The following is a 16,757-nucleotide window of genomic DNA, read 5'->3' on the forward strand; positions in this document are numbered from 1 at the left end:
AAACGACATTTTGACCCAAAAACTAAAATTTTCATTTTTGACACGAAACGGAGTTTCTGGAACAGAAATGATACCAAACGGAGCCTAAGAGTTCCTCATCTTCCAAGCTTTTCTCTTCATCTTCTTCTCCTTTTGCATCTGAAGCTCAATAATAGAAAAAAATCAAGCATTTGCTGATCAACCACTAACACAACATTTTAGCCTTAGGCCCTTCACTCTTCAGTACACAGTTCATACGATTCTTCGATGTATACGAAGACCCCCTGTTCTAGAACCCTAACGCGATATGTCTCCATTTTCTCAAAACTATTCTGATGCTCTGGAAGATCGATGTAAATCAAAACCCTCGCTTGATCCTGAATGGATTGTGATAGCTCTAGAAGTTTTTGAGAGGGATTCAATGGCCACTGCCGAAAGCTTCACTACTCTACGTATGGTTCTATCGGAGGTCAGTTATTTTGTTTAGCCAAACTAGAACTTCACGTTTGGTGAATTTATTATACTTAGGGTTAAATCATAGGCTTACAGGCTAAGGTTACTTGCAATTATAGTTGAATTTTAGGTTAGATCATCTGGATTCTTTATTTATTTGTCACTCGAATATTGTTTTTAAACGATTTCTGATTTTTAAGGCAGTGAGTCCGACTAATTTCCTTTTGTAATATGATTCAATTCATGACCAACTTATAATGTTAATATGAATGCATGGTTCTCAAGCCCGTTTGCACTTCTTCCCCGTTTGAATCCAAAACTCAGTGATGATTTTTTATTCTATATTTCTCCAACAAGACTCTGCTCCATAAGAAGGTGAGCGTTTTTTCTTTTTCTTTTTTTTTTTTTTTACACTCATGATTGCTTCTCTATTGTGATTTCTTGAAGCACCTCTTCTCCGTCTGAATCTAAAGCTTAGTGATGATTTTTTGTTCTATCTTTCTGTTTATATTGTTTCAATTCAGAGAACTCTAGCAAGACTCTGCTTTAGAAGATTTGAGCCTTTTTTTTTTTATTTTACACTCATGATTGCTTCTTTGTTGTGATTTTGTGAAGAAGAAGAAAAGAAGAAGAAGAAGAAGAAGAAAGGAGGAGGTAAGCCTTTTTCGAACTTTTATGAATTCATGATTAACTGAAGTTGAGACATTGTTGGGATGAGAAACCACCCCCATCCCCTAACCCCTTCCCCTTTTCTATCTCATTTCTTTGCTGTCAATCATTTCCTGTATGTGCCTGGTTTATTTCTCCTTTTTTTTTTTTTTTTTTGCTTGGTTGATTTTGTGAATTTGGGGAATTCGCATAGCACAACCGTAAAACGATGCTAATCCTCAGTGAGATGAGATCCTGCTTCACTATCAATGGAGAATAGGGTTACAATGCTCGTCCTCACACCTCTCAGTATTTTTTGCATTACAAAGAAAGAAACCCTCACTACAAATATATAGTGAAAAACCTTAATCCGAAAAGTACGCAATTGCCCTCAAATAAAAAATTCGAGCAAAGGGTTGTGCCCCCCTACACCCCCTGCCCCCTTGCAACCCCCACAGCTCGCTAACCGGCTAGCGAGACCGTCGTCTTGCCTGTCGATGCACTGCACTAGTACTCCTTAGATTAAACTGTGACGGAATACAAGACATCGTACACCAACAATCTCCACCTTGGCTTGAATTTTGTCAAGTCTCGTGTAAAGATAACCTGCAGATGTCTTCATCCTTGTACCTCATCAGAGGTACAAACCCGCACCTATTTGGTGCATCCCTCATCTTCAACAATGAGTAATATTAATCAAGTCCAAACAGGACTCGAACTTCTCTGTAGTAACTGGCTTCGTAAACATATTTGCAGGATTGAGATCTGTATGAATTTTTTTCAAGTGAATACTGCCGTCTGACACAAGCTTCCTGATCTTGTGAAATCTCACATCAATATGCTTTGTCCTTGCATGAAACACCTGATTATTTGCAAGATGTATGGCACTCTGACTATCATAATGTAACATTGTACCTCCTTGCTCCAACCCTAACTCACAAACCAGTCCAGCCAACGAGACTCCTTCCTTGGCAGCCTCAACTACCGTCATGTACTCTGCCTTTGTAGTGGACAATGCAATTGTAGACTGAAGCATTGCCCTCTATGATATAGATCCACTAGCCAATGTAAATACATACCCTGTAGTAGACCTCCTCTTATCTAAATCACCAGCATAGTCGGAATCAACATAACCTGCCAATTCTATGGAACTTCCCTTGCCACTGAAAATAACACCTACATATTTAGTTTTACTCAAATATCTGAAGATCCACTTAATTGCATTCCAATGCTCCTTCCCTGGATTACTCATGTATCTGCTAACAACACTGATTGCATGAGACAAACCCGGCCTGCTACAAACCATAGCATACATGAGACTCCCAACTGCGCTACCATAAGGGATCTGAGACATCTGCTCCACCTTCTCATGTGTTATAAGGCATTCCCTTTTAGATAACTTGAAGTGGCTGGCTAACAGAGTGCTAACCGGTTTAGCCTTTTTCATATTGAAAAGCTCTGGCACCTTTTCAATATACCTCTTCTGAGTTACCCAAAGTTTACCTATATTTCTATCTCTAAGGATTTCCATGCCAAGGATCTTCTTAGCAGCACCAAGATCCTTCATCTCAAATTCAGCACTCAACAAAGACTTCAAAGAGTATCATGTTTTTTCTTTGCAGCAATAAGCATATCATTAACATAAAGCATCAACAAAATAATAGAATTATCACTTGACACTTTATAATAAACATAACTATCATACTCACTTCTTGTGTAGCCAATCTTCATCATGTGATAATCAAAATGTTTGTACCGCTGTCTAGGAGATTGCTTAAGACCATAAAGCCTCTTAAGCAGACAAACATGATCTTCCTTTCCCTGCACCTTCAAACCTTCAGGTTGTTCTATGTAAATCTGTTCCTCCAAGTCACCATGAAGAAATGCAGTCTTCACATCAAGTTGTTCAAGTTCTAAATCACATATGGCCACCAAAGCAAGTAGTATCCTGATCAAAGTGTGTTTCACCACTGAAGAGAATATTTCATTGTAGTCTATCCCCTCCTTCTGTGCATAGCCCTTGGCTACAAGTCTGACCTTATACCTTTCACGCTCCTTCTCAGATGCTGCCTCTTTCTTATGAAAGACCCATTTACAGCTAATGATTTTTCTTCCCTTAGGTTTTTTCATAATTTTTTAACTTGTTCTTCTGTAGACTCCATTTTCTCTATCATAGCTGTCATCCATTTATCATGTTGTGTATCACTCAAAGCATCATGGTAGGAAGATGGATCACCTGTACCTATAGTGAGGGCATAGGCAACCATGTCCTCAAACCCTTATCTCACAGGTGCTTTATGAGTACGCTTTCCTTTACACTTTGCTATAGTGTAGGGAACTTCTATTGCTTCCTGTTATCCTGGTAAGTCACTGTATGACTCATTTTCTCTTGTTGTTCTGACTCACCTAACTCCACCTGCACAGTAGAACCTTCTTTATTTTCACCAACTGTTTGTGAATTACATTTTGACTTCACCATATGAGACTCATCAAACACAATGTCCTAACTAACCACAACTTTCTGTAAACTTGGATCCCACAACTTGAATCCCTTTACGATGGGCCCACAGGGCATCAATGAGCCTAAGGGACCAATCCTTATGGTTGAAATTAATATTTTTCTCTAAGATTTGTTTGATCTGCCTATTAGACACCTCCACTTGGCCACTAGTTTTGGGGTGATAAGAGGTAGATAACTTATGGGTGATCCCATACTTTTTCATTAAGGCCTTAAAAGGTCGATTACAAAAATGAGTACCCCTATCACTAATTATTACACGTGGTGCACCAAAGTGAAAAAAAAAATGTTCTCTTTGAGAAACTGGACCACCACTTTGTGGTCATTAGATTTACAAGGTATGGCCTTTATCCATTTAGAAACATAATCAACAGCCAAAAGTATGTATAAATTCCTAAAGGAATTAAGAAATGGTCCCATAAAATCGATGCCCCATACATCAAAGATCTCAACTACCAAAATAGGGTTGAGGGGCATCATGTTCCTCTTATTGATACGGCTAAAAGACTGGTAGGCGAAACAAGCCTTGTAAAAATCAAAAGTATCTCTAAAAAGAGTGGACCAATAAAATCCACATTGGAGAACCTTTACGGCAATCATCTTAGGTCCAAAATGTCCACCACATGCATAATCATGGCAAAAAGAGAGAATAGAATGATGCTCATGATCAAGAACACATCGTCGGATAATCTGATCCAAACATATCTTAAACAAATAAGGATCATCCTAGAAAAAGTGCTTAACTTGGGAATGAAACCTATACTTATCTTGGGTGGACCAGTGATCCGGAGTCACACCTGAAACTAAGAAGTTGACAATGTTAGCAAACCATGGTTCACTGGACACTGCAAATAATTGTTCATCTGGAAAGTTCTCGTTAACTGGAGAATCGACAGTCAAGAAATTGGGAAGTCGGGATAAATGGTCTGCAACTAGGTTTTCAACTCCTTTCTTATCCCTAATTTCTAAATCAAACTCTTACAAAAGTAAAACCCACCTAATGAGAGCGGTTTTGGCATCCTTCTTCTAAACTAGGTATCTAAGAGCAGAAGGATCAGTATACACCACCACATATGAACCAACTAAGTAAGACTGAAAATTTTCTAATGCAAACACAATAGCTAAAAATTCTTTTTCAGTGATTGTATAATTGAGTTGTGCATCATTTAAGGTCCTACTAGCATAGTAAATGATAGTGGGAAACTTATTAATCCTTTGACCCAAAACCACTCCTATGGCAAAATCCGAAGCATCACACATCAGTTTAAAAGGATCAGTCCAAACAGGTGGTTGAATAATGGGTGCATTGGTCAACTCATTCTTAAGTTGTTTGAAGGATTCTAGCCATTCTTTAGAAAACTCAAAAGTTTGATCTTTGGCAAGTAATGAAGTGAGAGGTCAGGCTAACTGACTAAAGTTCTTAATAAATCTTCTATAGAAGCCCGCATGCCCTAGAAAAGACCGAATCTCCTTAACAGATTGAGTAGGTGGTAAATTATCAATTAAATCCACTTTGGCTTTATCTACCTTAATTCTCTCCTTGGATATTACATGGCCTAAAATAATACCAGATTTAACCATGAAATGACATTTCTCCCAATTCAAAACCAAATTCTTAGATATGCACCTTTTCAAAACTAGAGAAAGATGATAAAAACATTCAGGATAGGAATTCCCATGAATTGAAAAGTCATCCATAAATACTTCTAAGAATTTTTCGACCATGTTAGAAAAGATGTTCATCATGCATCGTTGAAACATAGCAGGAGCATTGCAAAGCCCAAAGGGTATACACCTGTAAGCAAATGTTCCATATGAGCATGTAAAGTGGTCTTATGTTGGTCCTCTAAAGCAATTGAGATCTAGTTATAACCGGAATATCTATCAAGAAAACAATAGTATTCATGTCCAGCTAACCTCTCTAACATCTGGTCAATGAATGGCAATAGAAAATAATCCTTCCAAGTTGCCACATGAAGTTTCCTGTAGTCTATGCACACTCTCCACCTTGATTGGACACGGGTTAGAATTAGTTCATTATTGGCATTAGGAACTACAGTCACACCAGACTTCTTAGGCACTACGTGAACTAGGCTTATCCATTGGTTGTTAGAAATAGGATAAATTATTCTATGATCCAAGCACTTTAGGATCTTTTTCTTAATAGCTTCCATCATCACTGGGTTAGTTCTTCTTTGGGGTTCCGTGGATGGTTTGGAATCCTCCATAAGATGTATATGATGTTGCACAATAGAAGGGCTTATACCCTTGATATCAGCCATGGTCCAACCTGGGTTTCCTTATTATCTTTTAACACTTTAAGTAACTCCTCTTCCTGACTAGAAGTCAAATTTGAAGAAATTATTACAGAAAGAGTCTGGTCAGGCCTTAGGAAAGCATACCTCAAATTAGATGGAAACTCCTTAAGATCTAGCTTAGAGGGCTCAACAATGGAAGATTTTGGAATGAAATTAGAAAGGGTTCATAAGGGCTCCACATGTGTGTGAAGACTCAAGACTTCAGAAAAAAAAATTTACTATCATCATCCAACTCATCCATACGCTCTTAGAATTCTGAATCAAAATTAATATCCAAGTTGGTAACTAAATCATTAGAAAAATCCAGAAAATCCTCAAGCATATTGATCTATTCTTCCATATGTGGTTGCTTGCCTATCCTAAACATGTTAAACTCAACAGTCTAGTTACCAAAAGATAACCTTAGGAAACCATTCCAGCAGTTGATTGATGCATTACTGATAGCCAAGAATGGTCTTCCTAGAATTATTGGGATCTCATCCTTGGTTGAGAAGGGCTTGGTATCTAACACAATGAAATCAACAGGAAAAATAAATTCCCCCACCTTTAGTAAGACATCCTCAACCATCCCTTTAGGAATCTTAACAGACCTATCTACCAACTAAAGAGTAGTTCCAGTGGCTTTCAATTTTCTCCCAATTCTAGTTGCTTGTACATATGGTAAGGTAAAAGATTCGCACCTGCGCCAAAGTCAAGTAACGCATACTCAATGTAGGTGTTGCCTATGACACAAGATATGGTAGGGTTCACTAGATCCTTATACTTGGCTGCTATAGGCTGAGTAATTATGGAACTAATGTTACCTACCAATAACACTTTTTTGGGCATACTAGTGATACGTTTGTGAGTACACAAATCTTTCAGTACATTTGCATAGGCGAGGATCTGGGATCTGGCATCCAAAAGAGGGATGTTCACTTCTACCTTTTTGAAGACTTCTAAAATTTTATCCATAAAAGCAATCTTTTTTTTGTTTACCAAGCGATTAGGAAATGGGACAAGAGGAACATAAGGACTATTAGGGATTTGGCATTTTTCAAAAGAATCATTTTTTGTTTCCTCAACCAAATCATCTTTAATTTTTTAAAAAAAATCTTTAAGTTCATCAGATGAACCTAGAACAAGAGGCACACTTATGTCCTCAACTGAAGGAGAGTTAATAGGAGTAATAGATGGGGAAGATTTAGGAATGCTCTGTTGGTACTCTCTACCATTTCTAAGGGCATAAACAATATTACATTGGTTAGAGGGCCCTTGTTGGGTCTGACCTTATACTATATTCAGTGGTGCATTAGTTGGTGCTTGTGAACTAACAGGCTAATAATGCCTAAGATTAGGCTCTGGTTGACTAGGTAAAGCTCTTTTCTCCCTCTCACGCATAATTAAGATAATTTGGGTGAGTTCTCTCGTAATATTTTGATGGCTTCTCATGAGGAAGGTCATATTTTTTTCTATGTCACTTATTCTACTTACCTCTCCAGTGTTGGTAAACCCAGGGGGTTGTTGATAAGATGATAGGAGAGGGGCCCTAGGAAAACTAGCCTGAGGTCATACATTTTACCAAGGAAAAATATTTTGAAAAAAAGATTGTTATGCAAAGGGAGGCCTTTGGGGTCCAGGTTGACCTTGATTATAAAAATTGGAAGGCCCTGCTTGGTTGCCCTGATTGTAAGAGAAATTTGGGTGATTTCTCCATCCTGGATTGTAGATGTTACTATATAGATTATTCTGGTATAAGGCATTAATATTATCATTAGAAGTGCTCCCAGAGGTGTTGGGGCATTCTTTTATGACATGTCCAGGGGACTGGCACCAAGCACAAATCTTAACTAAATTGACTGATGATGGCTCTCTAGGAACAATAGCCTCAATTCTTTTGATTAGGCTATCCAAATGGGCTTCCTTGGTTACTATCCCATCCACAAAATATCATTTTCCTCCTATGGTTCTTTCACTCTCTTAGGTTGATTTCCTCTCACGGGTTTTGTCAGCTAAGTCAAGTAAGAATTCTCATGTCTTTCCTTCATCTGTAAAGGATGTGAATCCCTCAGGGCACATAGACTCTATCATTTCTTTAGTTGGGTAATCAATACCCTCATAAATTGTTTGACATAAATACCATAAGTCTAGGCCATGGTGAGGGAATTCTTGGAGTTGATCCTTGAATCTCTCCATAAGTTTGGAAAATGATTGACTAGGCTTTTGCCCAAACTGAAGGATATCACTTCTAAGCTTATTGGTCTTGTGAGTTGGGAAAAACTTCTTAAGGAAGACAACTATGAACTGATCCCATGAGGTTATGGAATTTGCGGATAACCCATACAACCACTTTTTAGCTTTGTCTTTTAATGCAAAAGTGAAAAACCTAAGCTTAACAGCATCATCAAAAAGCTATTGGATCTTAATTAGAACACATACCTCTTCAAATTCCCTTAGAAATAGGTATGCATCCTCAGAGGTCAACCCATGGAAGTGGGGCAACATAGTGATGTATTGAGATTTGAGATCAAAGTTATTGCCCTATGCTTGTGGTAGAACTATGCAGAAAGGTTGGGTTGTTCTAGCAGGGTAGAACCTATCTTTTAGAGATTTAGGTGAAGGGCTTTAATGTTGGTCTCCTATATTGAAAGGTTTTAAAGAGAACAAACGTATAGGATCACTACTTATTGGATCTCTTCTTTTCAACCGATTTTAAGTATTACGTACACACCTAACACTCATGCAACAGAAAACTACCCACAACTAGAGTAAGACAAGCACAAAAGAATTGATAGCAAATTTTTTTTTGATTTTTTTGATTTTTTTGATTTTTTTGAATTTTTTTTTTTTTTTTTGGCTTTTTGGGAGCTTACCGGCAGGGATCCGGGGTTGTTCAGGTCAATTCTTGAGGTACTGCTACAGGGCGAAACCTGTCTTTATCATACTGTGAGGTATGATGACCTCCACCGATACAACTATTATTGCAAGTTATTCTTCTCAGGAATTCAATAAAAGAAAAGAAAAAACAAAACAAAACAAATAAAGCACTCCGATTTACCAAAAGAAAGCAAAAAATAACATGGAACTGTCTCCTCGGTAACGGTACCAAAAACTTGTTTGAGATTTTAAAATATAACCGCAAGCGTACGGATCAGTGTAGCTACGGGTCGAACACAGGGAGAGTAACCACTTTATTTTTTTTGCTTCTTTTAATAATACAAAAGTGAATCAATTAATGGTTGTGATCTAATTATAATTACCGTCCTAAACATATGTATCTAAAATAACGTCCTAATCATTCATCATCTTAGAATTTAAACACATAAATCACGCAATTAAAATTAAATAAATAAATAGCTGAAAATAAACACCCCACACAATTAAAAAGCAATGAAAAAAAAAATGTTAAAATAAAAATAAAGTAAAAAAAAGGGATAAAGCTAGAGAGAGACTCACAAGTAGGTTTCTCTACTTAGCCCGAGGGATGCATCATAATATCAACTTCCCTACTTGACCGGAGAGTCACTCTTACAAAGGTTACTCTACTTGGATTTAAGGAAAGGGAGACGATTAAAATAAAAATAATAAAATTATGGTTTTATGGCCAGGAGGGACAAAGCCAACACATACACTAGCCATAAACCTTGGGGAAAAGGGATAGCAATAACGTAACGATTGAAATTAAAATCTTAAATTAAGAAAGAAATGGTAGTCAGAAGAGGGAATGAGAGGGGGGAAAGAAGACTACTGAAAGAGCCTACTTACTTGAACTTCATTCCTTGAACTGAAAACTTGATCGATTTGAGATACTATCAGTACTAAAAACCAGATCTGAAATAAACCAAATCTGAAATTTCTAGTACTAGAGAAAACAAATCTGAAGAAAAAAAATTGAACTTGAAAGACATGCTACATAGTTTGTTCTTGTCATCTAGAACTAAGCCTAGAACTAGAACTTGAAAATTACAACTTCAACTATTTAAACAATAAAAATAAAAGACTGAATCAAAAACAAAAGTGCTTGCATTAATTGAATAAAAATAACTTACAAAAGTGTTTAAAGCATAAGCCTAAAACTAGAGCTAGAGAAAGAGAGAACTAGAGAAAGAGATAGAGCAACTAAGAAAAAACCCTAGAAGAAGAATGAAGTGTCTCATCCCCTTGTGTTAATTCTATTATATAGAGAATGGGGGAGGGAAGCTAACGATTTTAGCTTCTAAAAAAAATGATTTTTTTTTATCTTGTTGATGAAGTGGAGGAGAGAGAAGAGAGAAAACGTGTGGAGATATAGGACCTCTTTACGTATAAAATTGGAGATATAGCGCTCGATAGTCCTTAAGGCCTTAAAAATATAAAACCTACAAAAAGAGAGTAAAACCCAAGGTAGCTCCATTCTAAATATGTAAAATGCATATTTTACTACACTAGATTTCACACATAAATGTGATCATCACTTCCCAATCTTCGTCAGTAATTTTTGTAGGTTTCTTCGACTTTCCCAACAACGCTTACGCCAAACCCTGTTGTATCAGAAGATCTTTCATCCTTTGACGTCAGAGAGTAAAATTATTCTTCCCATTGAACCGCTCAATATCATACTTGACATTCGATCATTTCCCTGCCATCGTGATAATAAACCCTAAAAAACGAAAACCTAGAGCTCTTATATTAATTTGTAGAAACGCAGCCCTAAAACGATGCAGAAGATAATGAAAAAATAAAATAAATAATGCACACGAATTTTACGAGGTTCGGCAAGGTTGTCTACGTCGCGGGTGAGATGAGATCCTGCTTCACTATCAATGGAGAATAGGGTTACAGCGCTCGTCCTCACACATTTCAGTATTGCTTGTATTACAAAGGAAGAAATCCTCGCTACAAATATATAGCAAAAACCCCTAATCCGAAAAGTACACAATTGCCCTCAAATAAAAAATTCGAGTAGGGGGCGCAGCCCCCTACACCCCCTACTATGCAGTGGAGTCTCCTGCCCCCTTGCAACCCCCATGGCCCTCTAATTGGCTAGCCGAACAGTCGTCCTTCCTGTCGAGGCGCTGCACCAGTACTCCTTAGATTAAACTGTGACGGAATATAAGACATCATACGCCAACAGGTCATTCAATACATCATACGGAATAGTGACAATGGGAGCTTAGCTTGTTGACCCTTATACCTTCTACTACTTTACTTACTGAGTCTATTCTACCTCATCTTCATCTTCATCTACTTAAGAGAGTTTTAAAGTGCAGTAGTGAACTCTCAATTTCCAACTAAGTCTCAAAAGGAATAGTGAAAATATTTGGGTAAACAGTAGAAAATGGCAGAAGGGCAACAGTTAAAATCCCAAAGGTGAATCTAGGAACTCAAGGATTTCAAGTAAAGCCCTCCTTCACTTGCCGTCCATATATTCTTCCAGAATTTCCAAGTAGTTGTACATTTCTTCTTTTGGTTAATAATCCTCATTCTTTTACTATATTAAGCTCTTAGAATTACCATAGTTGATCTAACTCTCTCTCTCTCTCTCTCTCTCTCTCTCGCCTACAATTACCAATTGTGGATGTAAAATCTCCTACTAATGTTTAAGAGATTCTTGTTGGTATTAAATCATTCAATCACATTATTGTTGAAAATTTGTATAAAAAAACAGGATATTTTCTTTGATAATTCAATTATGGATGTTATGTCTACCAATTGCCAATTATCCAATCCCATGGACTCCCAAGCCCAAAACCAACCATCTTGGATGATGAAAATCTTCTGAAATATTGACTTCCATTATGCTCCCACAAATTGCAATAATGGATGGTTGAAACTATCAAATTTAGACAATATCTTAGGTGAGAGATACAGCCACAGGTGTCATGGTGCAAAGGCACCAAGTTAATCAGCATAATTTATAACCCAGGCTAGATTAATGAAGAGTTGGAGCACCTCTCACACTCTTGACCAAAGAATTGAGTAATGACCTAATTGAAAGAAAATAAATGCGGAACGATTCATGAAGATCGATAAGCATGCACGACAAATACTATAAAAACAAGTTTTAGGCATATCTGAATCCATGACTGAAGAATAAGAACTCCTCAATGTATTCTTGTATGCTCCTCGTACAACACGATCAATGTTGGTCTGGTCTACCCTCTTCTCCTTTTGCTTTTGGTCGTTAGTTTCACTTAATGGGTCAGTGATAACTATATATAGGGGTGAGGGTAGTGACTAACCCTGCAATAAAATTAGGGTTTCCTCCCCATTAAGGAAACAATACCTTAAGTCCACACATAGTAATAAATATTTCATACCATTAAGGTGTGCTAATAGAATCCAATATCTCCATAGAGATCACTTGCCAATAATATTGGATTATTTCTGCTTACTCCATCTTTAGCCAACACCACCAAATCGGTTTTGGAAACAAATCTTTGACTATGCTAGCCCACCTAATAGGAAATCTTACACCAATTTCCCCATATATCTGTGCATTTGCCAACAAGTGAAGTAGTCTACAACGATGATCAAGCCTATACGATTGAATGGTTTAAAAAAAAAAAAATTGGGTTAGCGTTAGCCAAGTCTCCGTGAGACACAAGTGGGATGAGAAACCCACCCTCATCCCCCTATCCGCTTCCCCTTCTTTCTGATCTTTTCTATCTTCTTTCTTTCCTGTCAATCGATTCCTATATGTGCTTGATTTATCTCTCTCTCTCTCTCTCTCTCTCTCTCTCTCTCTCTCCTTTTTTTTCTTTTTTTTCTTTTTTCTGCTTTGTTGATTTGATGAATTTGGGGAATCCTTTTTTGTCTTTCTATAGAAACACCATTGAATCTTCTATGTTTTTTTCACTTTTTTTGTTACTGTATTTATTTTTATTTTATTTTACTTTTTTTTTATAAGAAGCTCTAATTTGGCAATCATACAAATATATCCGTTACAGGTTTCTAACACCAGGTGGGGCTAACGAACAATAATTGTTACCATTTTGTTGTTGCTGGTGATCGTGTGACAATTGCAGAATTCTTTTTCTTTGTAAGTTTTCAGAAATTTATCAATATTTTGCTATGGTTTTTTTAATTGATGCATTCATATTGGTTAAAATTTTTTCAATCCAGTTAACCATTTGGGTTTATTAGATTGCATCTCCCTTAGTATTGAGGGTTTAAATGGGGAAAATCTCGATCAATCATAGGTGAATGCCAATCAAAATTGAGGTACCAAAGTTGGTGGGGCCTTAAAAATTGAGTTTGTAACCGAGGGAAACATTCATTTAACTATCAGTTATTGGAAATCCTCGGTCTTTTTTTCTAATGTTATACCAGGATTACCTCTCTCCCGATAACCTCATCATCATATCCAACGGTTCCCCACCCTTGCGCATCCCAATTAATTGGGATAATGCTGAGTTGTTGCTTTGTACTTAATATTTTACTTAGAAGACTTTATAATTGATCAAATTTTTCATCAGTCAATCCATTTCAATTTGAAGTTTGGAACACCTAGCAGAGGTTAAGGACCTCAAGATTCTGCAATTCCTATAAAGTAAATACTAATCATGAGTATTCCATATATTCACCTTTGCTCTCATATAGTTACTTTTTATTTTTTATTTTTTGCAGGGCATATGAGCACAATGTTTTTGTTCGTTATAGAAAAGTCAGTGAGGTAAGTTACTCACTATTGTACTCCTGTTGTACGGACTTTCATGGTTATGTAACTCTTTCTTTTTTTTTTTTTTTAACAATGTCACCTTTTCTAATTTGTTTAATCTTTCTATCCAGATTGTCAATATATTTTCTGTTATTTTTTTGTGAAGTTGGTATAGATTTCTTAACTACTATTAATATTTCATATATAGGGTCTATAACCATAAATTTATCCCCCATTGTGCATGATGTTTACTTCTAATGGATTTTCTTTTTAAGATCCAAACTTGCTCAAATAATAACTAATTTGTCTCTCTTTACACGAACAATGTCAGGGTACATTTATATGTTAATTTAGTTGCATTTAATATTTTACATTGATTGTTCATATTTTTATTGTTAATGGATTTTTTTTTTCCTTCTTAGATCACTATGCCACCAAAATATATAGCAACTGACAGTCAACGTCAAAGATACAATGAAAATAAAAGGACTATTAGAAGAACCCTAGGTACAAATAAAAGAAACAAAAATCAAATATGGCTACTGAAAGCCCAACATACAGAATCAAGTTCGACAACTTCTAATTCTAAAAATTTTGAAAATCAACCATCTGCTATGAAAGGTTAGTATTAAAATAATTATATTTTAAAAATGATTGAGATTAATTTTTTTCTTGCATTTCTTATAGTATATTTTTTTATGCGATATAGGAGTATTTGAACCACAATATTCTAAAGTACATGTACTTAAAAAATTACCTCATGTAGCCATTGTGGAGCGAAGAAATTTGAATATGAACCACCTTCATTTTGTTGCTCTAATGGAAATATTGTTTTGGCATCTACAACAATTTCGGATGAATTACATAATTTATTTACTTCTCAAACATCTGAAGCTATTGAATTCCGTAGATATATACGTATTTTCAATAGTATATTTTCTTTCACATCCTTTGAAGCTCAAGTCGACAAAGATCTTGCAAATGGAAAAGAATGTATATATACCTTTAGAGTTCAAGGACAAGTATATCATGATTTACCTCCAATTTTTTTAGATAAAGAAAATCCATGTTATTTGCAATTATACTTTTATGATACTGATAATGAACTTTAGAATAGAATGAAAGTTTTACAAGATTTAAAACTCAAAAAGCCAATCATGTCCAAACTAATGGATATTCTATCAATTAATCCATACGCAAGGTTCTTCAAAAGCTTGAAAGATGTTCCTTTGTTGAAGAATAATGAGATTATGATCACAAGTGATGTATATCTAGATCAAAGAGTTTATAATTTACCATCGATCAACCAAGTTGCAGCTATTTGAGGAGAAGAAAATAATCCCAATAGAATTGAAAAATGTGATATACTAATAATAGGACATTCAGGGAGGAAACATTGATTAAAACATTATTATGGTTGTTATGATACCTTACAGTATCCTCTTTTATACACCCCTTGGCGACACATAGATTAGTGGAATCCATGCATCGTCGACCAAGTGGCATACAAGAATGTGTTTAGGACTCCATTTTTCCAACCCATTGAGTTGGGATTGGCTCCTTATATATTATCATTATTGACTAACCCAAGCCAAGAAATTACAAAATTTTAAAGGTAATTGTCATACCTGGATTTCAACCAAAAGCATAGTAAAAGTATATGCAAAGGCAATATTTCCAAGAGCTTGTAAAGGAACGCCAAACTTTTGTTGATTGAGAGATACCATTCACCCCTACTTTAACTCCAGTTAAAGTCCCTTTAAGCTAATGATAAGAAGAAAAATTTTGAATGCAAAAGTACAAAGCAATCAATAAGTAGGTGAATGACATTAAAGCTGCCATTATAGAAAGCAGTGCTATTTTCTCCAAGTTTGGGAATTGAGACAATATAATTTCAATTCCTCCAAAAATTAACATATATAAAGTCTCTGATGTTCCACAGCCTACATCATGATCCTTGTAATGGAGACGATTTGATCTTTTCACGGCCCTGTTCATTCACAAGAGTAAAGAATATTTGAACAAGAGATTACTCTAAACCCAAAAAATATAAAATAAATAAATAAATAAACCTATAGATAAATCAAATAAAAAAAGTTTGTGAATGGAATTCATAAACATATAAGGCTGATAAGGCCTTCATTCAAATCTATATAATCTTTTGTTTTCAAATGTATAACCTATCAATGATGAGCTTCTAGAAACCTCTCTCTCTCTCTTCTCTAATATTAGATTTTAATAATAGTTTATTTATTGATTAAAAATATTAGTTTGTTTATTTAATTCTAACACTCTCAACTTCCACTAAAACTCACACGCCACCTCCTATTAAAAAAAAAATTTATATATAGACATCAGATACACAAAAGTAAGGTACAATTAAAGGGAGATCATGCAACAGGTGACAAAAGTCAAATTGATAATACACAATATACACAAAAGTAAGTACTTTACTCAATTTCATTAATAGACATCATATGTTCTTTAATAATATAGAAAACTAATAAATTTTACTCATTGATAGGTACTTGAAAAATTCAAGATCAAAGACTCAAGCGAAACAATAACTGTAACAATCTTTGAAGAACTTGAAACATTTATAGGATGTTCTGCAATTGAATATGCAAGATCATCAAAAAATGTATAAATGTTGAATTGATGTTCATCCAATTTTAAAAATTATATTAAATTAAAATAATATATTAATATGTAGTGATCATAACAAATTTGTTTTCATGTGTTGCAGTACAAACAGAAACTGGATGCATGTCTCGAAAATCAAAAAAATTGTTGTAGATACTATGAAATAGCAAAATGCAGACACAAGAAAAATCATAGATGTTGAAGAAGATGAAGACAAGAAAGGAAAAAGATTAAAATAGAAAAATATTAAACAATACCATTTTATTTTTATCCCAAAACAATTATTATTTGTTGCAAAAAAATTCATGAACCTTCTTAAATAATTTTAAATTTCAAAGTTGTGTTACAAATGTAGGAGACCTATATACTCTACTTTAAATAATCTCTCTTTATCTCTATAAATTTAAGTGGACAATCTCTCTCTCTCTCTCTCTCTCTCTCTCTCTCTCTCTCTCTCTCTCTCTCTCTCTCTCTCTCTCTCTCTCTCTCAATGTAAGAGAACAAATGAAACTTTGATTTAATATTAGTCACTCATATTCCCACGTGCATTTGCACATGGATTTCTTACTTGTGTGTGTAT

The 16,757-nt window shown here is 35.4% G+C and overlaps 1 non-coding gene and 1 pseudogene across 1 annotated transcript; both read left to right on the plus strand.

Moving 5' to 3' along the window:
* Positions 1-286: 286 nt before the first annotated feature.
* Positions 287-16,757, plus strand: part of LOC122074152 — a 33,549-nt pseudogene continuing 17,078 nt past the window's right edge.
* On the plus strand, positions 8,045-8,151 carry LOC122075036. The gene has a single exon (XR_006139172.1). It is a non-coding gene; the product is annotated as a small nucleolar RNA R71 (small nucleolar RNA).

This window comes from Macadamia integrifolia, chromosome 3 (genome assembly GCF_013358625.1).
Source record: "Macadamia integrifolia cultivar HAES 741 chromosome 3, SCU_Mint_v3, whole genome shotgun sequence".
In the NCBI taxonomy this organism is placed as follows: Eukaryota; Viridiplantae; Streptophyta; class Magnoliopsida; order Proteales; family Proteaceae; genus Macadamia; species Macadamia integrifolia.